At 41.4% G+C, this 13,010-nt stretch overlaps 1 non-coding gene and 1 pseudogene across 1 annotated transcript; both read left to right on the top strand.

The window, feature by feature from the left end:
- Positions 1-13,010, top strand: part of LOC141042521 (jasmonate O-methyltransferase-like) — a 114,920-nt pseudogene that overhangs the window by 78,863 nt on the left and 23,047 nt on the right.
- On the top strand, positions 2,511-2,583 carry TRNAK-UUU (transfer RNA lysine (anticodon UUU)). The gene has a single exon. It is a non-coding gene; the product is annotated as a tRNA-Lys (tRNA).

The raw sequence follows: 13,010 nt of genomic DNA, 5'->3' as shown, positions 1-13,010 counted from the left end.
CATTCCCCATCAATACGGACCCATGGCATGTGACCTGGTAAGAAGTGAACAATGACATGGCAGCACACACATGTACACCTGCACCTGTGTCCACCCACCAATCGGTGGGCTGAAACACTGAAAAAACAGTAAATAAATTACCGTACCTAGGTGCACCATTCTCATTGTTGTCCACAATCATGTTGACGGACTTGGAGTCATGTCCTGACTTCTTGTACTTGTTTGGGCACTTGTTGGCCCAATGTTCAACCGAACCACAAGTAAAGCAGCCCTCGTCCTTCTTGTTCTTCTTGAAGGTCTTCTTAGCCTTCTTCTTAAAGTCGGTATTGTGTTGGACACCGTTCTTTCCCTTGGGCTTGTGGGAGTTGAAGTTCTTCTCGTTCACCATGTTGGCGACAGAAGTCCCTTCGGCCCCTTTTCCGTGCGAGTCCTTTGCCCTTGAATTCTGCTCAACACTCAGATGGCCAATGACATCCTCCACAGAGAATTCACGCCTCTGATGTTTCAGAGTGGTGGCAAAGGTCCTCCAGGAATTAGGGAGCTTAGCGATTATGCAGCCCGCGACAAACTTGCCCGGTAAATCGCACTTAAGAAGTTCAAGCTCCTTAACAATGCATATTATCTCATGAGCCTGCTCCAATACAGGACGGTTTTCAACCATCTTGTAAGCGTGGAACTGCTCTATAATATACATCTCGCTTCCGGCATCGGCTGCCCTGAACTTAGATTCGAGCGCCTCCCACAAGTCCTTGGCGACATGCACATGTAAATATGCGTCGACCAGTTTATCTCCGATCACGCTAAGAACTGCTCCGAGAAACACAACGGTAGCCTCCTTGAACGCCTTCTCCTGTTTAGGAGCAATCATTCCCGTGGAGACACCGGTGACCCAGAACACGTTCATAGCCGTGAGCCATAACGTGGTCTTAGTCTGCCAACGCTTAAAGTATGTACCGGTAAACTTATCCGGTTTCAGTGCAGCGGCAAAGCCACTTGCCGAAAAATTCCTACACATAATAGGTTTTTGGATTGTTGAGTAAATAGGCAATTTCTTGATTAAATTAATCCACGAATAAATGACTAGCATGGCATTGACACATATAAACGCATACTGATATTCAGTCAAACTAGCACATACTACGCTAATTACAGAAAGATCTACATATAACGCTAGCATGGCTAAAACAGAAGACAGTAGGAGCGGGATAAACGAGTTATACCCTCCAGTAGGCCATGCAGAGGCCGCGGCTTTGGTGGCAGCAGCGGCGTCCTCGGCGGCCTTCTTGTCAGCTTCAGCTTTCTCGGCGGTGGCACATTCGGTGTCGGCGGACATGGTGATGATGAAGACGACGCGGACGTAGAGGAAGTAGACAATCGGAAGTGAGCAGTCGCGTAATCGCTGCCCAAAAACCTATTCGCCCCTCACCCCATACAGGAACCAGAAGGGCGTGGTTTCGGAGACCTGCTCTCCCGTCGACTGTGTACGCGGCGGACGGGATGGAGTCACCGGCGGCGGCAGCAGCAAGGGAACGATGGTGGGCGTGCGCGTGGAGCAGATCTGTTCTGTTCGTGGCGGCTAGGGTTAGGAGACACCGCACACTTATATAGGCGCAGCTGCGTGGAGAGACGTGGGCTCGACCCACGTCCGAGTCCGTGACAGCCCACGATCCGACGTCTTAGATCGTGGCCCAGCTGTCAGAGAACTCTCCGTTAGTGACTAGCAAAAATAAGCGCGTAGGTGTAAGCTCGGCTCGGCTCAATCCCGCAAGCCCAAACTCTAATGTGCTTGACTTGGAAGTAGGCCACTCTTTCACTGTGAGGATCTTCTTTTAGTCTGTAGCCACCCCTTGCCCACTAATGACATGACCCAGGTATTCTATCTGTGGTTGAGCAAACGAACATTTATTCAACTTCACATATAGTTGATTCTGCTTCAGAAGGTCAAATACTTGCTGCAAATAGGTGACATGATCTTGCAAGGATTTGTTGTAGATTAAGATGTGATCAACAAAAACAAGAACACAAACCCTAGTCAGCTCAGCCAGAATTGTGTTCATAGCACTCTGGAGGGTGGGTGGTGCATTTGTGAGCCCAAATAGCTTAAAATTCATAGTGACGTGGGTCTTGAATGCCGTTTTGTATTCGTCGCTTCATGTAATCTTATCTGATGGTAACCAGCTCTCAGATCCAGCTTAGTAAACCAAACAGCACAAGATAACTCATCCAACAATTCTTCAACTACAGGCATTGGGTATTTTATTAGACGAATCCATCTTATTTCCTTATTTCTCTGTTTTGGTAGCAGGAGAAGTAGTTTGTTCAGCCCGGACTTCAAAGTAGTCTCCCCCGTTGACCTTCTTTTTTAGATAGAATCCTCAATGAGTGGAAAGGACTCCCAAACTTGCTCCACAGTACTATACCATACAGAGTCGCGCCCTTGTGATATGATAAGAAGAAAAGGGGCCAGGCCGCCCTCTTTTCTTTTCCGCACCAAGCCTTCTTGTAAAATCGGGTGTATAGCTCAGTTGGTAGAGCATTGGGCTTTTAACCTAATGGTCGTAGGTTCAAGTCCTGCTATACCCAAAACAAAAAAAACACTCTTGTATTCGTAAGGATGCATAGTAGCCTTCAAAGAGCACTCTTTGGCCTTGAGAAAAGCCCCTTTCTCATCAACATCTCGACTTCGCTCGTTGTTTGAGGTAAGTATAAAGGAGATCAGACTGGCTCGGTCATTGATAGGCCGGCCTTCTCCTTATTCATTGGATAGTGCGCGGGGGAAAGTCAAGTCAAGCACTAGTTAGTTGGGGTGGGACGCACCAAAGCAGCGTTCGTTGCACTAGCGCCTTATCTTTTGAAGCTAAACAGAGGCTCGAAAGACGGAGTACATCCGAAGTCGTTGGCTGCCTTTTTGTAGTGCGCAAGTCAGAGTGAACTTCTTCTTCTGTTCTGCGAATCTACTAACGAGAACTGTCGTACAGTCCTATCTTTTTTTAAGAAAGATCTTAGATGAACGTTTTGTTTCGTTACCTAAGTAGTTGAGCAATTCATTCCAAGGTAAACAAAGAGGTATTTCCTTTTCTCGTTCAGTCCTTCTCTCCTTCCATCCCAGTAGGCCTATTCATGCTTTTTTGCTATCCATCTTGATCAAATAGAAGAAGGGGAAACTCAGACTAGGCAAAACACCTCAAAAAGTGAAAAAAAGATAAAACAACTTTCTTATTGTCAAGTAGTAAACCATAGTTCTCATCCTAGGAAACCATATCGATCATCGGTTCAGAGCTCCCAACTACGAAGCTCTTTTCTAGAGCGAGTCAACAATTCGTGGAACCATGGTTTGGATGAAGCTATGTACCCGGGTGGAGATGATTTGTCTCAAAGATGTTCCGCTCATCCAAGAATCTGAAACTTCATCTACATAAACTCATAAATAGCCCTTTCCTTTCTTTTCTTGACTTAAAAAGGTAATCAATCCTTTCTTTTCATCTTTTATCAAGTCTTCCTCTTCCTGATTGAGTCTATCAAGGACAGAAATTCGGATCAACTATGAGGAGTAGGGCTGCTGGGCAAGTGAATGAACTCTGTCCTAGGCATTTCCAATAAGTTCAGTGAAGTGAGGGCGAAGCCTTTTTTGAGAGGGAAAATACACTCCAAATGATATTCCATAATGGAAGGAATGAGTGGAAGATTTACTGGAAGAAAAAAATACGATACTTTTCTAGTCGTAGGTAGGGCTACCTATCTAGTTTCGTGCTTCGGGTGTACCAGATTCAATAGGCTAGGTTATAGCTGACAGATTTCTTTAAGAACTAGCCGCCTATAAGCCTCGCTAGTAGTATTCCTGCCCAGTGCCGGAGTAGTGACTCACAAGGTAAGTTCTCATCGATGCATTTCCAACACTCTCTTTTTCTACGTACACTTTTGATTCCTCAGTAGGTAGGGACAACGTTCGAGATCTCATCCGACCTTCTATTTCTCACTGATTGGGAGATTGGATTGGAATCCGAGGAGAACTGATTGGATGTCATGGAACGAATGGGGCACTACGTTGGTTACCCACTGCTAGCCTAGCGGAGATTTCTCTATTTGTTGAAAGTGGAAAGGAGTCATATTTGAATCGGAAAGTTGGGCTCGTTCACTCACACCTTTCTTTGATTATCGATGACTTGGCTTCTTGCTCAAGTAAGCACCCGGCATACCAATTCATTATCCTTGGGGCTCGGCTCGCTCCTTCCTATCTACGTTATTCTTTCTTTGTTACTCTCGTAATGACGTTCTGAAAGAAATCAAGGTTACCAGGTCACAGCTCTGATTCTTCTTCCCTTATAGAACCTTCCTGCAAGAAATCAGTGGAAGTGGGTCCGCCCCTACAACTCATCAAATTTGCGTTCTTTTTTGTTCTGCGCTGTACATATTCTCAAGTTATGAGAAAGAATGGATTTGAATGCAATTTTGAATTAACAAAATAAACGAATGAAGAATATTTTTACCTCTTATCTGATAAGCAATCAAAGCATTTGAACTGCTCAATGAACAATAAAGAAAGAGCTAAGGTAAAAAAGTATATGTGTTACTAATAGTAAACCAATTTTATTTGGAGTTTGCTTTCAGCTGAACATGTTATAACTACAAATGAGGTGAGGCTTGATTAGGTGGCTTTGCAAGAACCAGGGAGGAACACAAGTTACGTACTTTAGGCTAAACATATGAATTTAGAAGATCAACTTTTCCAATTGGACATAAACAAAAGCAACCAATAATATATATATATATATATATATATATATATATATATATATATATATATATATATATATATATATATATAAACTTCCATAATATTTTCTCTATGGTGAAGTAATTTCATCGATAACCACTAAACGATTAAGTAGCGATGTATGCAAGCTAGACAACGAACATTTCATAATACACTCGTTCTGCATATCTTTAGGATAAAAGATAAAACTGCGAAAAAATCCGTTTTCCTAAATAAAAAGATCAAGAAATCTATTTTGTATGGTTCTTATTTAGTTGAAAACGTTTCCATGAGACTTTCTTTCATTGAAGAAGTCCATGACTTGCTCTAGGTGATATGAGGTTGAACAGGCTTTAGAAAAAATGCAAAGAAGGGTACATGAGGGTGGAATAAAAATCAAAAAGATGACCCCTTCTTTCTTCCTGAGCATTACCGATAAATATTCATTCTTTATACGTTATGTTGGGTTTTAGATGTATATCATTTATTATATGAAACCAAAAAGAAGAAATGACAAGAAAGTTGTATATAGATGGAGGAATAAATTATGATGTGGAAAACAGGGCAGGGGTTCAAATCCTGTCATCCCTACCTATTACTTCTCCTATTGGCAGTAACGAGGGATCAATTGAGATCGATTCAAATTGGACAAAATTCAGAGTTTCATTTTTCTATATGCATGCGGTACAAAAATCATCCTTTTCTTTACTGCTTTATCTCCCGGAAAGCAATCTTAGTTCAGTTCGGTAGAACGTGTGTCTCCAAAACCCAATGTCGTAGGTTCAAATCCTACAGAGCGTGATTCTGTTCTTGTTATGTCGAATCCAAAAAAAAGAACTTATATAAATATAAGAAAATGAGACAGTAATGAGGTCCATATCGTCATCGTAATAAAAAGAAAGATCTGCAAGCATTCTTTATGGGAGTCGGGGCTTTCTGATTTGAAGTTGCTGGAAAAGGACCTCTGTGACGAGGCGTGGCGTGGCGAGGCGGGCGGCGGAGGAGGAGTGCGCGAGGGCCTCTTCTCTTCTCAAGCTCCAATAGCATGTAGAAGAGAAACCCTTATAAGGAGGTCCAACTCCTCTTCCACTTCCGGGGTAGGACTAAACTCCCACTACACCTAGTGCCATATAACCCACATGGGCCCTTAGAGATTTTTCAGAAATTGCTATATGGGCCTAGAGCCCATCTCAAATTTCAGCATAGACTAACATAGGGAAAGCACACAGATCACTCCAGCACAAAGAATAAACGAAAAAACACACTGCCATCTTATATATGCATACCGTAGGGCTTGGGTATGTACATAGCAAGGTATGTGCAGCTCACCTTGCTGCTAAACGGAAATTTCTTTAACTTCCTAGCAGTCTGCGCACATGACCTCCCAGTCCAAGGATGAGAAGGAAGGCGTTCCATTATTTCTCTATCTCCAAGCTTTTCTAATTATGTTTGCCCATGATTTCCACGGAGATGCTTGCAAACCTAACCAAGATGTAGTTGTGATTCTGCTGCAACCCGTCACCACAGAAGTGTGGACAGAGCTGAGGAGGAGATACCCATACATAAGCATGGTCTTCCATGCACACAATACATGCATCTATAAAAAGGTGTATCAAATAATTGCGTCCGACATACTTCAGAACTCGTATTATGTAACTGCTCAGGTCTACAAAATACATAAGAAAAATATTAATCAAAATATATAACAATATATAAACCATATGCGATATAATATATATAGCTTGATATGCACTTATAGGTGCCTAGCTCGATTACCTGGGCTTGTCCATGTAGTCGCCCTGGGCAACATCACCGACATGAGGCCAGGGGTGATCCTCCTTTTAAAAAAAAAAGGTCACCGACATACATGTAGGATATTTTATTTGTTGCGAATTTCCGTTTATCTCATGCTGATCTGCATTAAGGATTGGATTCATCAGCCTAATCTGCCGATCTGTATGATTCATGATTAGAGGGAAGGCGAGGGTCAGGACCTGATCGATGGTGTAAAGAATTGAGATAATCCCTGCTGTTAACTGAACATATATCTTGTTGTTCTCATGCTGGTTATACGTACGTTTCATCTCGCTCTTCACGGATCTTTATGTCCGCTAGATCACGTCAGTCGTTCATCTATGGGGAATCCGTGGTCAGCTCTTTATGTCCGCTAGATCACGTCAGTCGTTTATCTATGGGGAATCAGTGGTCGTCATGCTGGGCGCCCGGGCGTTGCAGCTAGCCATGTATGGGAGGGGCCGCTCCATGTATGGGGAAGAGTGCCTCCAGCTAGCTCTGAGAGGATCCCATGGTGGTGTAGCCTTGTAGGGAAGGAGAGGATCACCATAGTAGAGGACGTGTGCAGCCCGTCATGCTGGGGAGGAGTGCCACCAGCTAGCTCTGAGAGGATCCCATGGTGGTGTAGCCTTGTAGGGAAGGAGAGGATCCATCTAGCTCCACGAGAAGGACCGGGGGCATCCGCCTCCAAACACCCTGGCGGCGTGACGATGGAGGCTGGATTGATGGGAAAGACTTTTTAGGGTAAATAGAGAAAGTAACGGGGAATTGATTAATAGAAAAGGCCTAGGGAAAATTAGTGCATGGCATTGGTGGGTAATTCCTATCGAAAAGGCTTAGAAAAAATTAGTGCATGGCATAGGTGGGTAATTCCTATCAACTCTAATCTACCGGTTGAGGTTATTTAATCTGATAAATTAAAGGTCGGATGTTTCTAATTATTGTGGGATTTTCTTAGCTAATTATCTTTATTAAGGTGATCCCATCAAGTACTTTTTATATAAATAGATGATTACCGGTCTAGTTATCGATTGCCTAGGGACAAATAACTGTCTTGCGTGACAACAAGCTCTCTACTAAAACTAACTTAGTTGTGTCTTCATCTAAACAGCCCCTAGTTTTTATTTACGTGCTCTTTATATTCTTGCAAACCTATCCAACAACATCTACAAAGTACTTTTAGTTTCATACTTGTTCTAGGTAAAGTGAACGTCAAGCGTGCGTAGAGTTGTATCGGTGGTCGATAAAACTTGAGGGAATATTTGTTCTGCCTTTAGCTCCTCGTTGGGTTCGACACTCTTACTTATCGAAAGAGGCTACAATTGATCCCCTATACTTGTGGGTTATCAAGACCTTTTTCGGGCGCCGTTGCCGGGGAGTTATAGCGTGGGGTGAATATTCTCGTGTGTGCTTGTTTGCTTTATCACTAAGTAGTTTTTATTTGTTATTCTAAGTTGTTTTCTATCTTTAGTTATGGGTAGGAAACGCAAAATATCAAAAAAATTAGTGGTACCTACTGAACCAATGGTTGAAGAACCACTCAAAATCTATCACACTCCTGAAGCTTTTTACTTGGATCATCTTCGATCCCTATGTGCTTGGGCTGAAACCCCAACTAGCTTAGTTGAGGGCAAATCTTTAGATGAGCATGCTTGTTATGTGCGACACCGCATATCTGAAAAAGGGGAACTTTTATTGGATCAAATTCATCGTTTGCAATGCTATGCTTGGAATTTATGTGAAATATATGATTTTACTTGTTGTTCTGAAGACCCTAAGAAACACCTTCCCTACCAATGTGAGTTTAGTGATAATGGAATCGTATCTTCGTATGCTCAGGGTGTTTACAATTACTATGATGTTCAACAAATTGAAGAATTTGTTGCTTTTAAGGGTGCTTATGAAATTGCTTCTTTGATTGGAAAGTATGATGCTACTCTTTACAAATTGGAAAATTTTGCCATACTTAAATATTGTTATGATAATTATGCTTCTAATGCCTATGTTAAACCATATATTGAGGACTCCTCCGCTGTCCAAGAAGAGACTAATATTTTGCAGGAGTCTATGGAAGAAGGAATTGATGAAACTGTGGGCTCATTGGATGAAAAAGATGATGAAGAGAGCGAAGAACAAAAGGAGGAAGAGCGGATTAGCTACCTGTGCCCACCTTCTAATGAGAGTAACTCTTCAACTCATACATTGTTTAATTTCCCTTCATGCTTACCGAAGGATGATTGCTATGATGATTGTTATGATCCCGTTGATTCTTTTAAAACATCCCTTTTTTATGATGCTTGTTATGCTTGTGGCCAAGATGCCAATATGAATTATGCTTATGGAGATGAACTTGCTATAGTTTCTTATGTTAAACATGAAATTGTTGCTATTGCACTCACGCATGATAGTCCTATTATCTTTTTGAATTCTCCCGACTACACTATATCGGAGAAGTTTGCCCTTATTAAGGATTATATTGATGGGTTGCGTTTTAGTACTACACATGATGATTTTGATAGATATAATATGCATGTGCTTGCTGCTCCTACTTGCAATTATTATGAGAGAGGAACTACATCTCCGCCTCTCGATGTTTCCAATATGATCAAATTGCAAGAAACTATTTATACTACGCATTGGCCTTTACTATGTGTGCATGAATTGTTCTTTTATGACATGCCGATGCATAGAAAGAGGGTTAGACTTCGTCGTTGCTTGATATATGTTGCTTTGTGCTTACTAGTAATGCTAAATCATTGTTAATTAAAATTGGCTTTGATGTACCTTGGGATCCAGGTGGATCCATTATTTGAGCACTATATGCCTAGCTTAATGGCTTTAAAGAAAGCGCTACCAAGGAGACAACCCGGAAGTTTTAGAGAGTCATTTATTTCTGTTGAGTGCTTTTATATAGTTTAAAAACAAAAAAATAAAGAGGGGAACTCAAAACTTTTTCAGAAAAGGAAAGTGAAAGTGAGAAAGACGAGCATTGTTAATGTGGGAGCTAGCCTTGAACTTTGTTCATGCTCACGGAAACTTTGTGAATCTTGATTAAAGAAACTTTTCAACAAAAATAATTATCCCCTTGTACAATTCCATTGTATTATAAAAATAATGTGCCAAGATTTGCCTTTAGGATGTTTACATTGCTTGTTGGTTTGTGCGGTGCAGAATCAGAAACTTTGGCTGTAGTGCGCGATTTTACATTTTTTTACTAGAACGTCAAACGGGTCTGAAACTTTTTGCACTGTCTTCCTATACAAATTGTTTATTTTTCCTAATTTTTGCAGAATGTTTGGAGTAACAGAGGTATGGTGAATGTTCAGATTACTACAGACTGTCCTGTTTAAGACAGATTTTGTTTTTGATGCATAGTTTGCTTGTTTTGTTGAAACTATCGATTTCTATCAGTGGATTAAGCCATGGAAAAGTTATATTACAGTAGCTACAATGCAAAAACAAAATATGAATTGGTTTGCAACAGTACTTGAGTAGTGATTTGCTTTATTATAGTAACGGATCTTACCGAGTTTTCCGTTGAGTTTTGTGTGGATGAAGTGTTCGAAGATCGAGGAGGTGTCGATGTGAGGAGAAGGAGGAGAGACAAGAGCTCAATCTTGGGGATGCCCAAGGCACCCCAAGTAAATATTCAAGGAGACTCAAGCGTCTAAGCTTGGGATGCCCCGGAAGGCATCCCATCTTTCTTCAACAAATATCGGTATGTTTTCGGATTCGTTTCGTTCATGCGATATGTGCAAATCTTGGAGCGTCTTTTGCATTTAGTTTTCACTTTTCTTTTATGCACCATGCTGGTATGAGATAGTCCATGGTTGATTTATAGAATGCTCATTGCACTTCACTTAAATTTTTTTGAGTATGGCTTTATAGAATGCTTCATCTGCTTCACTTATATCATTTGAAGTTTGGATTGCCTGTTTCTCTTCACAAAACTGCCATTTGTATAATGCTCTTTTGCTTCACTTATATTTGTTAGAGCGTGGGCATATCTTTTGTAGAAAGAATTAAACTCTCTTGCTTCACTTATATATATATCTATTTAGAGAGTTGACAGGAATTGGTCATTCACATGGTTAGTCATAAAATCCTACATAAAACTTGTAGATCACTGAATATGATATGTTTGATTCCTTGCAATTGTTTCGCGATATAAAGATGGTGATATTAGAGTCATTCTAGTGGGTAGTTGTGGATTGTAGAAATACTTGTGTTGAAGATTGTGATTCCCGTAGCATGCACGTATGGTGAACCGTTATATAACGAAGTCGGAGCATGATTTATTTATTGATTGTCTTCCTAATGAGTGGCGGTCAGGGACGAGCGATGGTCTTTTCCTACCAATCTATCCCCCTAGGAGCATGCGCATAGTACTTTGTTTCGATGACTAATAGATTTTTGCAATAAGTATGTGAGTTCTTTATGACTAATGTTGAGTCCATGGATTATACGCACTCTCACCCTTCCATCATTGCTAGCCTCTTTGGTACCGTGCATTGCCCTTTCTCACCTTGAGAGTTGGTGCAAACTTCGCCGGTGCATCCAAACCCCGTGATATGATACGCTCTGTCACACATAAGCCTCCTTATATCTTCCTCAAAACAGCCACCATACCTACCTATCATGGCATTTCCATAGCCATTCCGAGATATATTGCCATGCAACTTCCATCATCATCATGTACATGACTGGAGCATTTATTGTCATATTGCTTTGCATGATCGTAAGATAGCTAGCATGATGTTTTCATCGCTTGTCCGTTTTTTGATGTCATTGCTACGCTAGATCATTACACATCCCGGTACACCGCCGGAGGCATTCATAAAGAGTCATATCTTTGTTCTAGTATCGAGTTGTAATATTGAGTTGTAAGTAAATAAAAGTGTGATGATCATCATTATTAGAGCATTGTCCCATGTGAGGAAAGGATGATGGAAGCAATGATTCCCTCACAAGTTGGGATGAGTCTCCGGACTTTATGAAAAATAAAAGTGGCCAAAGAAGCCCCCCAAAAAAGAGAGAGGCCAAAGAAGCCTAAAAAAAGAAGAAGAAAAAAGAAAAAAAGAAAAAAAAAAGAGAGAGAAGAGAGAAGGGACAATGTTACTATCCTTACCACACTTGTGCTTCAGAGTAGCACCATGTTCTTCATATAGAGAGTCTCTTGAGTTATCACTTTCATATACTAGTGGGAATTTTCATTATAGAACTTGGCTTGTATATTCCAACGATGGGCTTCCTCAAATGCCCTAGGTCTTCATGAGCAAGCAAGTTGGATGCACACCCACTTAGTTTCAGTTTGAGGTTTCATACACTTATAGCTCTAGTGCATCCGTTGCATGGCAATCCCTACTCCTCGCATTGACATCAATTGATGGGCATCTCCATAGCCCGTTGATTAGCTGCGTCGATGTGAGACTTTCTCCCTTTTTTGTCTTCTCCACACAACCTCCATCATCATATTCTATTCCACCTATAGTCCTATGTCCATGGCTCACGCTCATGTATTGCGTGAAGTTGAAAAGGTTTGAGAACATTAAAAGTATGAAACAATTGCTTGGCTTGTCATTGGGGTTGTGCATGATTTGAATATTTTGTGTGGTGAAGATGGAGCATAGCCAGACTATATGATTTTGTATGGATAACTCTCTTTGGCCATGTTATTTTGAAAAGACATGATTGCTTTATTAGTATGCTTGAAGTATTATTGTCTTAATGTCAAATGATAGACTATTGCTTTGAATCACTCGTGTCTTAATATTCATGCCATGATTAGATTACATGATCAAGATTGTGCTAGGTAGCATTCCACATCAAAAGTTATCTTTTTTTATCATTTACCTACTCGAGGACGAGCAGGAATTAAGCTTGGGGATGCTGATACGTCTCTGTCGTATCTATAATTTTTTATTGTTCCATGCCAATATTATACAACTTTTACATATTTTTGGCAACTTTTTATACTATTTTTGGAACTAACAAATTGATCGAGTGCCCAGTGCCAGTTCCTGTTTGTTGCATGTTTTTTGTTTCGCAGAAAATCCATATCAAACGGAGTCCAAACGGGATAAAAACTGATGAAGATTTTTTTGGAATATATGTGAATTATGGGAAGTGGAATCAACGCGAGACGATGCCCGAGGGGGCCACGAGGCAGGGGGCGCGCCCCAGGGGGCAGGCACGCCCCTGACCCTCGTGGACACCCCGTAAGGCGGTTGGAGCCCTTCTTTCGCCGCAAGAAAGCTAATATCCGGATAAAAATCATGTTCAAATTTCAATCCAATCGGAGTTACGGATCTCCGGGAATATAAGAAATGGTGAAAGGCCAGATCTGGAGCGCAGAAACAGAGAGAGACAGATCCATTCTCGGAGGGGCTCTCGCCCCTCCCATGCCATGGAGACCAAGGACTAGAGGGGAAACCTGTCGGTGTCAAAACCGGTGGATCTCGGG

Source organism: Aegilops tauschii, chromosome 3 (assembly GCF_002575655.3).
Source record: "Aegilops tauschii subsp. strangulata cultivar AL8/78 chromosome 3, Aet v6.0, whole genome shotgun sequence".
NCBI classification, from domain to species: domain Eukaryota; kingdom Viridiplantae; phylum Streptophyta; class Magnoliopsida; order Poales; family Poaceae; genus Aegilops; species Aegilops tauschii.
Note: the sequence above shows the minus strand (reverse complement) of the source record. Positions and strands in the feature narration are given on the sequence as shown.